This window comes from Schistocerca nitens, chromosome 8 (genome assembly GCF_023898315.1).
Source record: "Schistocerca nitens isolate TAMUIC-IGC-003100 chromosome 8, iqSchNite1.1, whole genome shotgun sequence".
Classification (NCBI taxonomy): Eukaryota; Metazoa; Arthropoda; class Insecta; order Orthoptera; family Acrididae; genus Schistocerca; species Schistocerca nitens.
In genome coordinates, this window is record NC_064621.1 from 90,192,858 (window position 1) to 90,212,356 (window position 19,499).

Below are 19,499 nucleotides of genomic sequence, written 5' to 3' on the forward strand. Positions count from 1 at the left end.
TGTTTCTGTTACTGGCTCGAGTTTAACTACAAAGAAACCAAAACACGTAAGAACATTTATTCGGTTATGAAAACTATATTTCAATGAACGTATCAAATGTGTGAAAGCAACCAAAGTAAGGAGAGGTAGTGCGTAAGCAGAAAATCAGTGACTAGACTAATACGGCTGACAGAAAAATTCCAAACTACCAAAACACTGTGGTCTGACGAGCAGAAAAAAGGCCATTAGATGACAATACATGTAACATGACTGCAAAAACCAAAACACACTGCTGAAAATTAACTTTGTTGTCCGCGCATGGTCCAGTAGAGTGTAAACGTGAAAAATAGCGAGAAGAATAGTAATAAAATACCAAAAAATTGAATCTGCACTTTGTTTCCTATTCTACACGCAAATCATTTCCAAAAGTGTGTCCATTCACGCGGTGTGCTCTGACTAAATTCGAGTGCCACTGGAACAGGTAATCTAGTCCATACAGTATAGTAAGCAAATTCGCTAGGTAACAGTATACCCATTTCATAACATATCAGCGGGAAACTTTTATTCCGATCGCAGATAAGTTGTAATTCTTATTTCTCGAGACTCTGTTCTAACTAAAAAAAAAAAAAAAGAAAGAAAAAAGAAAAATCAATGTGCAGACGTGGACTCAACAATAAAGATAGCGCAAGGAAATCCAAACATGGTGTCTCTCTATATTTTTTGTCTGCTGACTGGATCTTTTCTGTGACTATGTGTTTTGACGTTTTGTAGTCTGCAGTGGACACTGCCTATTTTCTAGGCTTCGATCCAGTCATCTTGTTGGTGCTTGTCGACAGTAACGAAACATGGGATGTGGGAATACCTGTTGCGAATCAAGGTCTGAAATATCCGTTTCGTTGTTATTCTTGAAACATCTTGACCAATATAGATTGTATCCAGTAAAATAAGCAGATGACCTGCAATGGGTTTCTCGTCGAGATGATGTCGATCGACGCTCTGGTATCCGATATCAGGTGGAAGTGAAAAAAAAGTCGTTTCACGATAGTAACTGTTGCAAGAATCTTGATAGTCCATATCAGGTAAAGAGGGGTACTCGGTGTGCGGTATCTACACACTCGTGGAAAGTCGTCGTTATACTGTCGGATGGCATTCTGAAAACATTCAAGCTCAAATGCATCTGGACTACTCCAATAAATCCTCTCATTTGAACCAGTGGCAGCTTGAAACTCTGAGAGATTATCCAATATATGAATAGCAGTTATTACACTTGTAACACCATCGCTCTAATGCTATTTTACTTTTGTTTCATTTAATGTTACATCGCTGAGCTCCTGTAACTGTGTGCGATTGAATCGATAACATAAAACTGTATATTTCCTTCTTTGCACAAACTTTGAGTCACGGGCTGATTGTATGCTGTGTAGCATATCTCTCGTTTAAATGCTTTGTCCCCATTGGAGGGAATAAAACTTACTGCATATAATTGTAATTCTGTGTGAATAATTTTTTGTAGAAGTGTCAATATGTGAAAATGTTCTGTTTTATTTAATGTGTTTGTTTGCTGTTATATAAATTGCTGATCCTCACTTAGGGCTCTTAGTTATTCTATGTGTAAAAGTTGTTGTGGTTCCCCCCGGGAACGGAACTGTGTAGCGCGCGCAAATTGTGGTTGGGCCTAGGTGGAAAAGGTGGAACTGATAGTCAGTCGGGGACGAGCCAGCAGTCAGAGATGAGCTACGAGTCCGTGCACTGCCGTGTAAAAGTTTCATAGTGCTGGTTTCGAGAGAGGCTTTTCTGTTATTTTCCAAAGCCTCGGATGGATGGATAAATAGCTGGGCTATTCTGGAATTTGTATCTATCATCGCCACCAAGAAATGACAGAGTCCAGCAATTCTGCCTGCAATTCCACCTACCAACATGCAGTTGCCACCACATTGCGCAATCATTGCAACGTAACACTATAATGATGTACAGTGAAGGATCAGCTTAATGGATGTGTTATTGTGCTGAAATATAAGGTAATTTATATCTGAATTTATGTACCTAACTTGACTTTTCTCCTCATCATAACACCTCTCAGGGTCCTCTCCGTTTGAACTAAAGTGATTACCGAGTATCCTTACTGAAAGTACGTTAAAACTCAGTTTGCTAATTAGTGCCTATTGGACAGAGTAAAGTTAAAGTTAATGCGGCAAGAGAGTGAGTTAGAGTTAATGATGCTTGCTGAAATAATTTTCCTAGTAAAACTGATTATTAATGTGTTGTTGCCAAATTCAAATTAAAATTTCTCAAGACTGAGGCTTATAAAGTTTTGCTTAGTAAATGATCACATTACTACCTGTTGTTAATCGCAGAAAGTGAGTTAGTATCTTACATAAATGTTAATTTTATGTCTCATGGTAGTAAAAGTGGAAAATTGCATAGTAGGAAATTATATGTTCATGATTACTAAGTGTTTGTCTCTCCTGTGTGCGTATTAACAGTAAGACCTCTCACTTTGTGTAAGCCCTGAAAGTAATAGTGTGTTTCGGTAGATGTTATAATTTTGCAAATAGCTTGTGCTGCTCCAGTTGTTAGCTTGAATCTTAAAACATATGTGTGTCAGAATTCATTGCACTCGCGTGTGGCTAAGTCTAGGTTGTGTTCGTCCATTATAGTTATTTATACCTACTTTCATAAACGAGAACGTTAATCTTTCTCTTGCCTAATTAGGCTGGCGACCGTTTCCCTTATTCTGTAAACAATATAGCTAGGCAAAATTTTGTTTGTTACTATTCCAACATTTACGTAATTCTGACTTTCATTTCCGATAAGCCACCTCCGTTAGGAACAACACGGTCAACTTAACAAAATTCCTCTCAGAGGGTAACACTACTCTGTTGCTTTATACTATAATCGCTATAACAAAATAATTTTGTTTTGCAAACTGCCCCCAGTTTTGAGGTTAAGGTATAGCAGTAGCAGTTAGGAGTGTTATACACTGTCCGATAAAGGATCAGGTTTCTGTTCGATTCCTGATCGAGTGGACAGTTTTTGCTTCACCTAGAATCATTTTTACACCTCATAAATGTCGCTGAGCTGCGCTGTGTAAATACGTCTGGTAGCAGTTACCGAATTACAGCATCCAGCTGTAAAAACCCTAAAAAAGTGAGGTGCAGGAACACAGTCAATGAGGTTCTGCAAGGTACCGACAGCGATGAAGAACCATGTCGATCCCAGCGCTATGGCCAGCAACGTTAGGTACCTCGGTTGAAGATCAGTGCTGTGAAAACCCCGGCCGAGGTGGTTCCACACGGCCTCGACTGGGTATAGGTTTGAATCCGATGAGTTTAGTCGCCGTGGGAGAACGGTAAACGAATCCTGGTGCGCTTCGAACCACGCACGTACATTGCGACCTGTGTCACATGTTACAGTGGCCTGCTGGTAGATGTCATCGTGCCGAGGAAAGATAAGCTGCAGTTAGGGGCGGACATGGTTCCCAAAAATAGATAAATAATTTTATTAATCCATTGTGCCTAACGGAATGACGAGATCGCCCAGTGAATGCCACAGAAACATTCCCCAGTCCACAACGCTCCCTCCTCAGGCGCAGAAACTTCGACAATTGTTGCAGAGTGTCTGCTTTCAGACATTTCACGCCGTACACGCCGACGGCACATGGGCATAAAATGTGATTCACTTGTCGCCACTCAGTGAACGCTCAGTTACGGTAATATCGTGCAAATTCCTGCCTCCGTTGCCTATGAACAGCATGATTCAGGAGCATGCCGCGGAGGCCCATATACAGCAACGCCAGCTAGACGGTCGCTGAGGAGACAGTGCTGGTAGCCTCTTGGTTCATTTGGGTTGTCACTTGCCCAACAGTTGCACGTCTATTCGCCCATACATATCTCGACAATCGTCAGTCACCCATGTCATCTACGGTCCATGGTACACCACGGTGGCCTCGACGCTGATTTTGGATAGCCCCATTTTGTCATAGAAGGTCTTCTTTAACCACGGCGCCATTCGAACAGTTTACAAACATAGTAGTTTCCAAAATGCTCCAACTTTGCCCCAAAACCCCAACGATTGTGCCCTTGTGGACGTCAGAAAAACCACTCGTTTCCCACATTACGACAGCTACCGCACTGTCCATGTCATCCCAGTATGCTTTATATACGCCCTCCACTTCTGGTGCTAACACCTGGCATCTGTGATGTTGTGTACATAGTTCCGCGTAGTCAGCGCATACACAACTTTCCCACTAGAGCGCGCCCCGCTAAGCACAACAACGCAGGCGCTGCGCTCGTCCGTCTCCGCACTACGATATGGCGCTGCTTCCGCCGTTCCGCGTATTAATATGTAACGCAGCCAATGAGATTGCTGCTAACGTAGAACCTTTTCTCCTTGCGGATCACACTCGCGCAGTGATACATGAACGCGCGAGGTATTATAACGAGTGTACAGACCTCCGATTAGAGTCTGCATTTGTCTGCACCAGTCCGTACCAGTCTGCATTAGTCTGTACCAGTCTGTACGAGTTCTACATTTGTCTGTACCAGTCTATAGTCAAGTTTCAGTCTGCGTCTAATAAGATTACCATATTCCTGCACATAGCCATGAAGATAAATGTATAGACATTTTGTCAAGTATCAGAGATATATGTGAGAATAAGATTAACGTACCAATACCAAAGGAACTTCATATTGTAAATAGCATCCAGAACCAAGTTAAGTAATTATTATGCTTGTTTTTATTTTAATAAATGTGTGTGAAACTTAATCAAGTTCTGTTTACATCTACATCTACATCTACATTTATACTCCGCAAGCCGCCCAACGGTGTGTGGCGGAGGGCACTTTACGTGCCACTGTCATTACCTCCCTTTCCTGTTCCAGTCGCGTATGGTTCGCGGGAAGAACGACTGTCTGAAAGCCTCCGTGCGCGCTCTAATCTCTCTAATTCTACATTCGTGATCTCCTCGGGAGGTATAAGTAGGGGGAAGCAATATATTCGATACCTCATCCAGAAACGCACCCTCTCGAAACCTGGCGAGCAAGCTACACCGCGATGCAGATGGTCACCGTCAACCTGCTACTCTAAGCGTGCAAGTGGCATTTTATCGTCTGACCTAACGGCAGAAGATAAACACGCCACGATAAGACCACGAGACATATTGCTGACACTCGCCTACTTCGTTACAGCGACAAGTCAAATAATCTGATGGTGTGTGTACTGAAGGTCTTACAGCACGTACACCACATGTGAGTGGGTTATTGCGCGCTGACGTCGAGCATAATCAGTGGTGTCATTAAGGTGACTAGACCTTGTAATTGCATGATATACGAGGGTTGTTCGGAAAGTAAGGAACGTTCGATCGCGAAATGGAAACCACAGTGAAAATCAAAACTGTACCTTCCAGGTACTTCTCTACACAGTCACCGTTCCGACTCAGACATTTGTCGGAGCGTCATAACAAGTTTCCAATACCATCGTCATAGAAGGCGGCCACCTGTGCTTTCCGATAATTCTCTACGCTGGTCTATAGCGCGTAGCCTGCGCCCAAGTATTGTCTTTCTTATCCAGCGTTTCATGTGAACGGAAATGATACTCAGGACGATCCAATTAGGGCTGTGTTGTGCGTGATCAAACACTTTCCATCGAAAAGGCTGCAGGAGGCGGCTTCACTGCCCCTGCAGAGTGTGGCGGAGAATTGCCATGAAGAAGCACGTGCGTGGCAGTTGTACCAGGTGGACTGCATACATTAAGAGCCTCGTCGGATTTTCACAGTGGTTTCCATTTCGAGACCGATCGTTCCTCACTTTCCGAATAACACTCGTATTAAAGCCTTGAGCGGGTCTTGCTTGTATAGCATTAACAGGAATATATATCAGTCAACTGATCACAGGACAGTGACTGAACCTTTACTTACGTATAGGTATTTTGATCTCTCATGTTAACCTGAAGACGCATACCGCTTAATTACCATGTTACACTTACCTGGACAAACGTTTCTCGTGAGACGTTGTAGAATTTGTCGGCAGTCAAACCGAGAGGTCTCTGAGTCCTCCAGATGATGAACACCAGGGCGCGCTGCAGGTGTGGAGGTGCCCCAGGCCAGCCGCAATCGCGATAGGCTACAATCCGACGTTCATCAAAGTCGGAAACGTGATGGTACGCATTTCTCCTCCATAGACGAGGCATCACAACAACGTTTTACCAGGCAACACCGGTGAACTGCTGTTTGTGTATGAGAAATCAGCTGGACACTTTCCTCAAGTGAGCACGTTGTAGGTGTCGCCACCCGCACCAAACTTGTGTGAATGCTCTGAAAAGCTAATCATCTGCATATCACAGCATCTTCTTCCTGTCGGTTAAATTTCGCGTCTGTAGCACATCATCTTCGTGGTGTAGCAATTTAAATGGCTAGTAGTGTAAATAACTAACACAGGGGGTTAGTGATGTCTAAAGCTCAGAATCACAGAAAATTACCCTTAGGACTGACTCTTACGATCCATTCGCATGTAAAATAGCGAGTATTACCGCGAGAGGGGTTTGAATGATCACGTGTTCAAGATCTGCGAGAAAAACGTTCGCCACGCAAAGAAACTGATGGTATAGCAGAGCTATTTAGTCTTCAAACATCATACGTGGTTTTTCAGTAAATTGGTCAAAGTGAAATTGAAGTGAACAGTATCCACATCTGACTATAACCACTTAATCCGAAGCAGCATCAATTCTTTTGGAATGAAGAAAGGGCCGGCTCGAAAAGGTGAAAATAGTGCAACTTTTCAACAGGGTTACCTAGTGCCACCAGCTGTGTGTTTCAGCATGAATATTACTTAGACTTTTTGCCGTTGAGAGCAACAGGGATGGTGAGGTGGGAGCAGCAAAATTTTTCGTTCCGTGCAATTAGTTACAGCTAAGAGCTACTGTACGCGGACTTCGCAAGGCGAGAGTTCTGCAAGCGAGTGTGCTACATGTCTAAGTAGACTGACATGATCGCATGCCTTTCAAAATGCTGTGACATGACAAACAGAAGCTTGTGTACGTTCTATCATCTATCTAGTACGAGTGTCCTACAGTAGCTCTTAGCTGTAACTAATTGCACGGAACGAAAAATTTTGCTGCTCCCACCTCACCATCCCTGTTGCTCTCAACGGCAAAAAGTCTAAGTAATATGGCTCTGAGCACTATGGGACTCAACTGCTGAGGTCATTAGTCCCCTAGAACTTAGAACTAGTTAAACCTAACTAACCTAAGGACATCACAAACATCCATGCCCGAGGCAGGATTCGAACCTGCGACCGTAGCGGTCCTGCGGTTCCAGACTGCAGCGCCTTTAACCGCACGGCCACTTCGGCCGACTAAGTAATATTCATGCTGAAACACACAGCTGGTGGCACTAGGTAACCCTGTTGAAAAGTTGCACTATTTTCACCTTTTCGAGCCGGCCCTTTCTTCATTCCAAAAGAATTGATGCTGCTTCGGATTAAGTGGTTATAGTCAGATGTGGATACTGTTCACTTCAATTTCACTTTGACCAATTTACTGAAAAACCACGTATGATGTTTGAAGACTAAATAGCTCTGCTATACCATCAGTTTCTTTGCGTGGCGAACGTTTTTCTCGCAGATCTTGAACACGTGATCATTCAAACCCCTCTCGCGGTAATACTCGCTATTTTACATGCGAATGGATCGTAAGAGTCAGTCCTAAGGGTAATTTTCTGTGATTCTGAGCTTTAGACATCACTAACCCCCTGTGTTAGTTATTTACACTACTAGCCATTTAAATTGCTACACCACGAAGATGATGTGCTACAGACGCGAAATTTAACCGACAGGAAGAAGATGCTGTGATATGCAGATGATTAGCTTTTCAGAGCATTCACACAAGTTTGGTGCGGGTGGCGACACCTACAACGTGCTCACTTGAGGAAAGTGTCCAGCTGATTTCTCATACACAAACAGCAGTTCACCGGTGTTGCCTGGTAAAACGTTGTTGTGATGCCTCGTCTATGGAGGAGAAATGCGTACCATCACGTTTCCGACTTTGATGAACGTCGGATTGTAGCCTATCGCGATTTCGGTTTATTGTATCGCGACACTGCTGCTCGCGTTGCTCGAGATCCAATGACTGTTGGCAGAATATGGAATCGGTGGGTTCAGGAGGGTAATACGGAACACCGTGCTGGATCCCAACGGCCTCGTAACACTATCGTGAAGAACACGGCAGGTGCCATAAACCGAGATCCCAGATACTTCGCTCAGTGGAAGAGGAGACAAGTGATAACGTATTTCGGGTTATCCGTAAATACTCAGCCGCTTTTGACAAAACTTCGATCAAAGTTTTCGATGTAATTTAGATGCTGCTGATAACATAATGGCTTGGGTCGCGAAATTTCAGTTTTGCGTCTCGTGTTAGAAACCGGGTTATTGCTTTTCTGTTTTACTTCACTTTATTGTTTATCTACCCACTGGACTGAACTTTAGTGCAGGAACATCTTATTTATCAAGTTAGGTGATAAGAGGCCATTATATTGTAAAAATACAGCTGTATTTCATAATAACTGTCATACATTTATTGTATAACTTATGTGTGTGTGGTATTTTCAGTGGTCAAAACTTTTTTAAATTTTGAATTTTTTTATTTCTCCTATGCTTATTCTTCAGGACGTTTTTTTTGCATTACCGACGTTAGAAGGATACGAAACATAGAAATTGCGAACATCACATACATTGCACGAGGACAGGTTTGTCAAAGCAACATATCTCCGTATGAATCTTATTCGAGGGATAAACGTCATATCCACTGTTGAAGATTTCACACTCTGGCAAAAATTTCGCAGGAGACGGATCACGTTTCCGATAAGTAGTGCTTGCATTTGTTTATGAATCAAGCTACACTACAGAAATAAACCAAAAAGAGTTAGAAATATTTTTTCCACTCATTTATTGCTTTTTTTAAAATTATTTACGAGACATACAATTAGTAGACGAATGAGGATGACGTTATATCCATATTCACTGGAGAACTTTCGAACACGAGGTACAAAATTGTGAATCCGTGACCATAGCCACACTCGCATCGCTTCGTTTGGACTTTTTACCCGCTAAAAGGCACATACCATATCTCGAAAACATTGTCCGCCGGGACATGTGTATTTGGATTCCCCCTACACTGATCGAATTTTCTAGGAAATGGGGTTATCCTACTTGCTGTGTTCGCCTCGTAAGAGAATTACTCTTGTCAGTATAGACTACCTGTTTTGCATCCTCGCATCCACACTTCGGCACGTGGCCTGCTGCCAAGGGAATGTAAGCATTAATGGTCAGCTCTTGCATCGTGTACTTGGAGGTACTGCCAAATCAAAGAAACAGCTACTCCCAATAGCGATAATTACTAGTGTACAAATTAAGTAAATACTGATGTAATGTCGTTCAATACACTCTCCTCAATCACCAATAAAAATGTCTTCGCTTACACACCTAATACTCCATACACTGTAAAATAAATGCTCAGTTTTTCATATTACTTTTGTCATAGAAAAGAACCAAACAATTTTCAAGTCAAACATCTCATTACACTATTTTTATCATCAGTTTTTATTTAGTTAGATGGAACTTGACTGCAATGCTTATATCAGACCATAAGACAATGAATCTCCGCTGTAAAAATAACGATCTTTCGTACTTTCCTCGTAAATATATGAGAAATTTATAGAAGATAGAAAGTTTACTCATAGTCTACAAGGAAATAAAAACGTGATGGTGGACTTAATTAAAGAATGTGTGCATATATATTACGACCTACCTGATATAATATGTCCTCGGCGTACCAGCAATACATGAATATTTCGTATATAACGACTCGAAAGTATGCTTGTAACAGTAGAAGCGCTGCTATGTTTTCTGTCTTCTGTAAAATGAAAGATTTTCCAGATTGCGATAGAGAAGGCATCAGAAAATATAGAAATGTATCTCTAATAGATCCATAGGCAACAGTCACAGAGAATCAGCATACCACTGACCAGTGCCTACCACGAAAATAAAGCTTTGGCAAAGGCAGGACGTACCTTAGAACTTTGGAATATAATGACGCAAATTATAACAGTAGCCCCCGTGAGCTGAAGCAGGACGATTTTGCTCAGCAACCTGTCAATCTCGTTAATGAAACTGTAAATGAAAAATCAGGACTCAAGAAGATGTACATTGCTTGCCGATTCTGACTTTGAAATGTCGACGCGATGAAAACGGATTCAGTGCTAAGATACGTCAAATCAATGTATTTTATCACATATATTCTCCCAGCAGATACTCAATGACGTCCTGATGATGACTAATCCAGTTACGGAGATCTTCCCACATCGTTTCTGCACTAGAATCTTTGTCCAACAGTTCCTCCTGTACCTTTTCCTGTTTATGAGCGCCATCACCGTGGTTTACAATAATTTTACCAACACGTCTCAATTTAGCATTGAGAACCTCCAACTGACCAGCTGCGTGAATTATAATGCAAACGAAAAGCAGGTCGTGGCACATCGCCATGAAGAAGCTGTACTGCATGCTGAAGAACTGAAGTACGCTTAGTATCTCGTAGATGGGAGTCTCAGTGTCTCTGCTGGTATACCGGGCAGTCGCTGGCAGTTCCCTCTCTGGTGGAAAGATGCCGAACTTCCGCATAGTGATGGGAATGATGGACCAGACGGCAGGTGAAGACCCTCCCAGAAACGTCATGTACAGCGTAATATTTCTCGCCGATCTGTACGACGTATCGAGGATAGAGATTATTTCTGAGTAACAAATCTTGATTTGTTCTGCCCTGGTATCGTCTATTTTCTGCACCATTCGAAAGAATTCTTCCTGTTTTAAAACGAATGTAAAAAATTTTGCTAGGCCAAGAACTGTGGTAATAAGAAGACATGTATCATGGGTGATTTTGTCCATGTTTCCTCGGAAGTTCCACAGGGCTTGAACCTGGGCGAAGAGGTGGATGAATTGCGTGAAGAGCACCCACGTTCTCTACAGCAGGTACCACTTTGGCTGGAACCACGGCGGTCTCCACATACCACTAAGTGCCAGAACCCGAGCGTTTATCCACAGCGCAGTATCGGACCAGGGTATGTTTCCCGACATCACTGTCTCTGTGAAAAAAAAATAAATCACACAGTAAATGTACCATACTTCATTTTATACTTGTGAATCTACATACTATTTTCATTTAAATAAAATTTACAGATACATACAGAGTATCGGAAGATTAGTACTTATAAACTACGAGCAATAGAGAATCCAGTCAATTACCAGTTGTAACCCCTTCTCTCCAAGTTTATAACTCACACTAGAGGTGATCAATCTATGCAGCGTTTATGATGCAGCAGACGTCAATATCTGCGTGCAGCTAGTATAGATCGCTGACATAAACAGCCTGGAAGAGCCTGCTTTGGATTTTTGTTAACTGGGTTACCTGTCTGCGGGCGCGAAGTCATTCGATGCGCCAATGTGGATTTTTTGTCTGTCTGTTCTGACACACGTGCTCCCAATTGTGACTGCACTACTGGACGTAGTCGAACCGCAACTTGGAGAGATGATCCGACTACTGATATGTGACATTTCTGTGCCTTTTACATTATTTGCGAAGAGTCATCTTCTGAATCCGCAGACGTACTCGTAAGTAACCTTGTATATTATTGTTTCTCTTGATTCCTGTAGTACACTGTGCTATATAATTTAACGATCACTTTTTCAAAACCATGCAACTGTCCTTCTTTCCAAGGTGTAAGCAGGAGGGAGCGGCAACCTGAAGTGCGACAAGTGGTTGCCGATTTACACGCACCTAGCGGGACTTCACAGGTTTCTCTATAAACACACTTTTTAAGCCTCAATCAATTTTTGCATGTGCCAACGAAGGTTTTGTCGATCCCGTGTGGAATTAGAGGGATCCTACGTCGTTTTATTCAGAGATGTATCTGTCACACCCCACGCACCACACGGGAGTGAACCGGAAGCACTGAAACAGCATGAGCTCGTTCTTCGTATCAGATTCAGATTTCATCGAATAGATTTTAATAGTCTTTAGTCGTTCCGCCCTGCACACCAGAGCAAAACCTGCGATCGCACTGCACTCAAAAGAGGTGAGATCACGTTCAACGAGATTCCGATACCACGGTGTCCTTAGAAAAACAATGAACCGTCAAAGATTTGATAGCAGTATCGGTCAGGGCGTCTTGCTGTCGCTCGTGACACTACAAATTATAGTTTTCGATGGAAAAATGTTAGGGAATCAACGTCTCACGGGGAAAGGGGAGAAGGGGATGGTTCCATTGACAACCTTTATGCCAACCACGCACGCCATTTCGATTCTGAGCGGCAGTGTGCCTGAAATGTTTTCCTCGTCTACTCGTAAGAACACCTTGTGATTTCAGCGATGGAGGTCCCGGTTCTGACCTCAAGGGCAGAGGCGTCAAAAGAAGGGGTGAAATGTGGGTAAGATGTGCTGAGGCCAATGTGACAACACTTGCTCGCTTTACGCGTCACTTAAACTTCTGACCTGTGGCATTATTTTTTTTTTTTTTTTTCGCATGGATCGACACCTTTCTGTATGAATCGTCGTCGAGTCCGAGGATGCTGTGCTGTGCAGGGCTCCACTCTTTTTGCACCGTTACAGAGGAAGTTTCTTGGTACCTTTGAGACAAATTTCAGACTTAAGCGTCGCAATGGGTGGGGATTATGCGGTTTCAGAAAGTGATTCTATAATTCCGTTGCACAGTGTATGATAGCTCCTTATAATAACAATTGGGTTTCCTTTCCCGTTATACAGTATAAGGCATGTCAAAATGGTATGATTATTATAAACTGGAAGTATAACTAAACTTTTCACTAACTTACGGACAGCAGATACCCTGCAACTGTTAAAGGGGAATTAGTGAAATATTGAAATTTCAGTCACATAACACAGATATGAAAACTGCTGCTCTTGAATAATTTGCAAAAAAAATTTGGGTTAGAGGTAGTGGATGTTCAGTACACTCGAAAAGAACGTTGGCCTAGAAGTTAGCGATCTGAAAAATCATTACTTGTTTTAAATTAGCACTCTAGACCTTTTTTCGCTATTATTACCAAAAATAATTTCCGCTACACTTTTAGATTTACAGTGAATATTTATTACTAGTGAATCAATGCTGCAAGAAAAAACTGCCGACTTAAGTTTTACAGTTGCGTCTTTTTCAAGGAACGCTTCTAAATGACTGACCTGTTACCTATGTACAATATTTGACCGGATATTCTGATGCACTACATATTTCAATTTTTATGTTCACCGAGTTTATAGTGACTATTTGCTCTAATATTTTCTGGGTGTAGGTGCAGGTCAGGTTAGTAAGAGTTTTAAGACTACTCGGTTTCGCCGGCCGATGTGTCCGAGCGGTTCTAGGCGCTACAGTCTAGGACCGCGCGACTGCTACGTCGGAGGCTCTAATCATGCCTCGGGCATGGATGTGTGTGATGTCTTTAGTTAGGTTCAAGTAGTTCTAAGTTGTAGGGGACTGATGACCTCAGAAGTTAAGTTCCATAGTACTCAGAGCCATTTCAACCATTACTCGGTTTCCTTGGTCTGTTAATGATTAATTCGTTCCTTGTACACTTATAAAATTGGCTTAGCAACGCACGCTAATCGTATCCGTACTTCACCGTAACTGATCCGAATCTGGTCATTCCGCACAATATCGTGAGGAATACAATATGCATCAAAAAGGGTAATACTTTGAGATTGCTTTGATGGGTTTGCGAGTGTCACAACTGCAATTACACGGGAGCCCTTAGTGACAGAATTACGACTGCCTGTCTAACAGTCATGTAGCAAGGTATACATCCGTCATTCCTTCGGCCACTACTCCAAAACCTTTAGTGATATCAAGAAAGCACCCAGAGACACGCTACCTGTAATAGTCCCACAAAAGTTACAAATATTGCATTATTCAAGAAGGAATAAGAAGTGATGTACAAGAATTACGTCTTACATACAAAAATTTTATTAGAGAGGCATGTACGAGTCTCAGAGCTGGTAAAAAAAGCATTCCATTTAAATATATGATTTAAAAATTGAAATTTCTCAGCGAATATATTGAGAGGAATTTTAATTTCTGTAGATTATTCCGATGGGACACCATGAAATATCCTTTTAATTGTAGCCAGCTAATACAGTTGCTGCCACTGACTTGGCGATAATATTCAAAATGCCATAGACGTCAAATGGGTAAACTTATCTGTCCATATTGTATGTTAAATGTCGTTACTTGTGTTTTTTAGAGGATTTTGTTTTGTGTCTTTTGGTGGTTGCCTTAGATTGAAGAACAATTAAATATTCTGCCTAAACGTTGAAACGAAACTAAAAGCTATTTACTCATAATGTGGTTTAGTTCAAAAAATAAAGGGAAGTCATACTCTTTCACCGTATGGTATGATAAGCACAGTCGTCGTGTTTGAAACTGGAAGATAAGATTAGCTCGTAACCGAACGAATTTGATGAGGATGAAATATAATTCAATAATTTTTTGTAATTGCAGACTCAATTATACACTGAACAAATGAAACGCCAATTTCATATTGGAAATTACATGCATATTCATATGAGGTTTACATAAAAGCATTCATCTGCGAATGGCACTACACGCATCAATACCTCAGCTGACGCTACACTTTCTGCCTCTTGCGGTAATGGCTCCAGAATCCAGACAACTGCGTAGGTGGCCTGAACGCTTTTCCCTTTTGTAGTCGTTGTTCTGTTTACTTATCCAGTGCCTTAAAAATGCATTCTGTTTGTTGAGACGAAAGTGCTCACGTACCTTCTAATTTCGGTAGCAAACTCATGCATTAAGTATAAAGCAACACTTAGCGTTTCTTTTCGTTTTCTTGGTCAAAGAGTAATATCATTTCTTCCCCTATGACATCGATTTTTAAATATTGTTGGAGGGTTTGGCCAGCCTACGGACAGAAGATTACAGAGACCTGATTGTCTAACTCGAGTGTATGCGTTGTACAAAGAGCGCTTTTAAATTGAAAGTGAATCGCAGTAAGGCTGCGTTACTTACGGCGCTTGTCGTTCATTAGTTCCAGAATGAAAGAAAGCAGAGAAATTTCTAACTGTCCTCCTAGAGAATAGAATTCACCGTCACTCGAAACTCGGAAATGTTCCGAAAAGTGCTTCATGTGTATAACAAGGAAAGGCAATACCCTGGTATGACACTTCAGTAATAATACCACACTTCAAGAGATGAGTTCCTGGCGTCGATCGGTGGCAATCAGATATGAGCCGTAATTCAGTCCAGCGTCGTGTTTCCTGTGTATAAGCTAACAATGTGTCAGCAACCTAATTTTTTTTACCGTAATAGCCACATGTATGCATCATAACGTTGTTTTTCTTCAAAAAGTACGTAATTCTACAGGTGTTTACATGCTTCATTCCTGATACTGAAGTCCGTGTCACATAAGCAGGCGGTCCCATTTTCAGCTGTCCGCTGCATCCCCCTCAATTAAGCGCTAGTAGCCACTAAGATTCGTTCTCTTCCCGAGTGGCTAGCCGCGAGTGACAAGCAGTTGGCGAGAATCTCTCTCGTGCATACTGCACTGTTGCCGTATTTCACGATAACCGAGTCATTAGAAAAATTTGATTTTGTATCTCCTGAAAATCATCGAAATCGCAAAAAACCTACAACAGAAATAGATGGTTTCGGCAACGGTGGCTTAAAGCGCTCTGTGTGAATATTGAATACCCGACATTACTAAAACTTGTTACAGTTACGAATTGCTCCTCACGTCGCGCTTTTTCAACGAAAAGAATTTAAAAAAGACATTAGTTTCATATATGTTAAGAGAAGAATTTTTAGCTGAAAGAAGGGGTACAGATGTAACACGAACCACATCCCTTACAAAGATGCACGACAGAAGAGACGGCTGTAATCTAACAGTGTATTACCTTAATCAAACATGGATGAATCAGAATCATTGCAGAATACCTGCTGCTAAATGAGCGATGGTTCTGATATCCTGCCATGGCGTGAAAATAAAAACATTTCACACAGTAAAAACCAGACTCGTGCCCAACTCCTGTACCTCCTCAATTTATGCAAATCAAGCGACAAAACGTACGAACTTGACTTTCATGAACGCGAATGTGATTACACAGTTCTACTATTACCCACATTCCACTGTCAACGTAATCTCATGGTTAGTAAGAAAATGTGTGAGTAAAAAAATCGTTCAAGATAACAGAAACAGAGTAGCTTGCGCATGAAGCAACGTACATGTTTCCTTCGGCGTGGACGTCAATTGTACGGTATGCTGAAAAGTTTCATGAGAAAGGCTTTTATTGGGAGGTGAAGATGGATATAAGCCTAGAACCTGTCATCCTAAATGTATAATCACATGGTTCGGACACAGACTCAGATAGCGGTGACGGTGGTATTACGATGTAAACTTTGGAACAAAGTAAAGTAATAATACATTTTAGTTTCAAAGATTCATTCATTAAAAAGTGTGTTTGTCAACATTTGAATTGCATATACAGTATATGAGAAGTTCTTAGCATCTATGGATTAGGAATTTGTATCCTACGAAGTGTGCAGAGCATAATATTCATCTTACTGCCCAAGGAGAAGTTAATCTTTTCATAAATTCGTCAAATTCTTCGAAATTTCCATAGGGGTCATTTTCCAGGCGTGACAGGAACGATCACGTGCAGAAATATCGGTGGTTTTCGATGTTATCGGTCAGCATACCCTAATGTTATTCGCAGAAGTTGGTTAATTCTTTGCTTGTTCAGTGGATTATAAATGCAGTCTCCCACTGTAATGTCAAACGCGTTTGCTTACACTCGTAATGCTTGTTTACAGTTACGATAGTTTTTGCACTGGTCTGTTCTAAGCGTAATTCTTTTTTAAATAGCGTGATTACACTTAACTACAGTCAAACTCACCCACATACACGCCTTACACATATTTTTAAAAATCCTATGGAACAGAAGCAGTTGTCAATCAATTCCGGTTAAATGTAAGCGTAGGCTTCCGCGGCCGTTGTCTTCTTCAATAAAATTCTTCAGGGTATCAGACCGCATCGTCATAATTTAAAATGCGCCAACGTTTCGGCCAGCGTTGCAGCTAGCCTTCATCAGGGCCTTACGTTAACTGCTAAATGAACACACTTGGTTCCTTAAATAGCTGCACGAGAAAACCGTGTCGTTACTTGATTGGCTGTAAAAGGAGAAGGAGGAGGGGTGAAAGGTATGCTTTATTGGTGTTTCCTTTATTATCTTTCATTGGCTGAAATAGCTGTTTTCTATTGGTCTTTATATTAATCCACCCCATTGGAGGAGACGGACGAATAGCGAACAGGTGATGGCTGTGACGTCACACTGTTTCCATGCTGTCCAGAAGCCGGCTGCGGTGTGCCATTGCTTTGTGTGCTCTCGACCACTACTGCGGCTCTCCGCGTGTCTGCATGGGCCGCCACGGCTCTGCCGCCGCTCCGTAGCCCTGCTATTGCAGGCAGCCAAGACCTCGGAAGCTTGTACCCGTCCTCTCTATTCATGTTGGCGGGTCTTTTGGCTATTTCTATCGCCTCTCTAATCTTTCTTTTGAAAGTGAGAGGCTGTTTCGCCAGGATGCGGGCTTCTTGAAAAAATATTGGTTTCCCACACTCGTCTCTGTGTTCCGCCACTGCTGACTTAGTGTGTTGTTTCAGGCGGATATATCTTTCATGTTCCGAGAGCCTTGTGCTAATCGGACGTCCCGCCTTACCTATGTAGACTAATCCACACGCACAACCAATTTCATACACGCCAGCTGTGTGTAGTTTGTCAACTGCATCCTTGGTAGAACCGAGCATATCTGATGTTCTGTTTCTGCTGCGGAAAATTGGTTTGATGTCGGCTTTTCGTAGAATTTTGCCGATACGTTCGGTGACCCCTTGTACATATGGTAACACAGCAATGCTCTGTGCCTCCTTCTCCTCTTCCCTATTAGTCTTCTCCCTTGTCGACATGGTGCTGTCTATCATCTGCTTCCCATAGCCATTAGTTCCGAAGATGGACCTGAGACGTTCAAGTTCTGTCTTCAGATGTTCTTCGTCGCTTATCCTGTACGCTCTCTTCGTTAGCGTGTGCAGGGCGAACTTCTTCTGCGTGGGGTGATGGTGGGAGGAGGCGTGAAGGTACCTGTCCGTATTGGTTGGTTTCCTGTACACTTTGTGGCCAAGTTTACCATTAGGTTTTCGATGAACTTCCACGTCGAGAAAAGGCAGCACCCCATTCTTCTCTGTTTCCATTGTAAACTGAATTTTCCTATGCTGTTGGTTAAGGTGCTTGTAGAAGTTCTGTAACTCCTCTTCTCCGTGGGGCCAGATGACGAAAGTATCATCGACATAGCGAAGCCAACAATTTGGACGTAATGGTGCGGACTGGAGGGCTGTTTCCTCAAATGCCTCCATAAAAATTTCTGCTGCGATAGGCGATAGGGGTGAGCCCATAGCTACACCGTCAATTTGTTCATAAAATTGACCTCTCCACTTGAAATACACTCCTGGAAATTGAAATAAGAACACCGTGAATTCATTGTCCCAGGAAGGGGAAACTTTATTGACACATTCCTGGGGTCAGATACATCACATGAGCACACTGACAGAACCACAGGCACATAGACACAGGCAACAGAGCATGCACAATGTCGGCATTAGTACAGTGTATATCCACCATTCGCAGCAATGCAGGCTGCTATTCTCCCATGGAGACGATCGTAGAGATGCTGGATGTGGTCCTGTGGAACGGCTTGCCATGCCATTTCCACCTGGCGCCTCAGTTGGACCAGCGTTCGTGCTGGACGTGCAGACCGCGTGAGACGACGCTTCATCCAGTCTCAAACATGCTCAATGGGGGACAGATCCGGAGATCTTGCTGGCCAGGGTAGTTGACTTACACCTTGTAGAGCACGTTGGGTGGCACGGGATACATGCGGACGTGCATTGTCCTGTTGGAACAGCAAGTTCCCTTGCCGGTCTAGGAATGGTAGAACGATGGGTTCGATGACGGTTTGGATGTACCGTGCACTATTCAGTGTCCCCTCGACGATCACCAGTGGTGTACGGCCAGTGTAGGAGATCGCTCCCCACACCATGATGCCGGGTGTTGGCCCTGTGTGCCTCGGTCGTATGCAGTCCTGATTGTGGCGCTCACCTGCACGGCGCCAAACACGCATACGACCATCATTGGCACCAAGGCAGAAGCGACTCTCATCGCTGAAGACGACACGTCTCCATTCGTCCCTCCATTCACGCCTGTCGCGACACCACTGGAGGCGGGCTGCACGATGTTGGGGCGTGAGCGGAAGACGGCCTAACGGTGTGCGGGACCGTAGCCCAGCTTCATGGAGACGGTTGCGAATGGTCCTCGCCGATACCCCAGGAGCAACAGTGTCCCTAATTTGCTGGGAAGTGGCGGTGCGGTCCCCTACGGCATTGCGTAGGATCCTACGGTCTTGGCGTGCATCC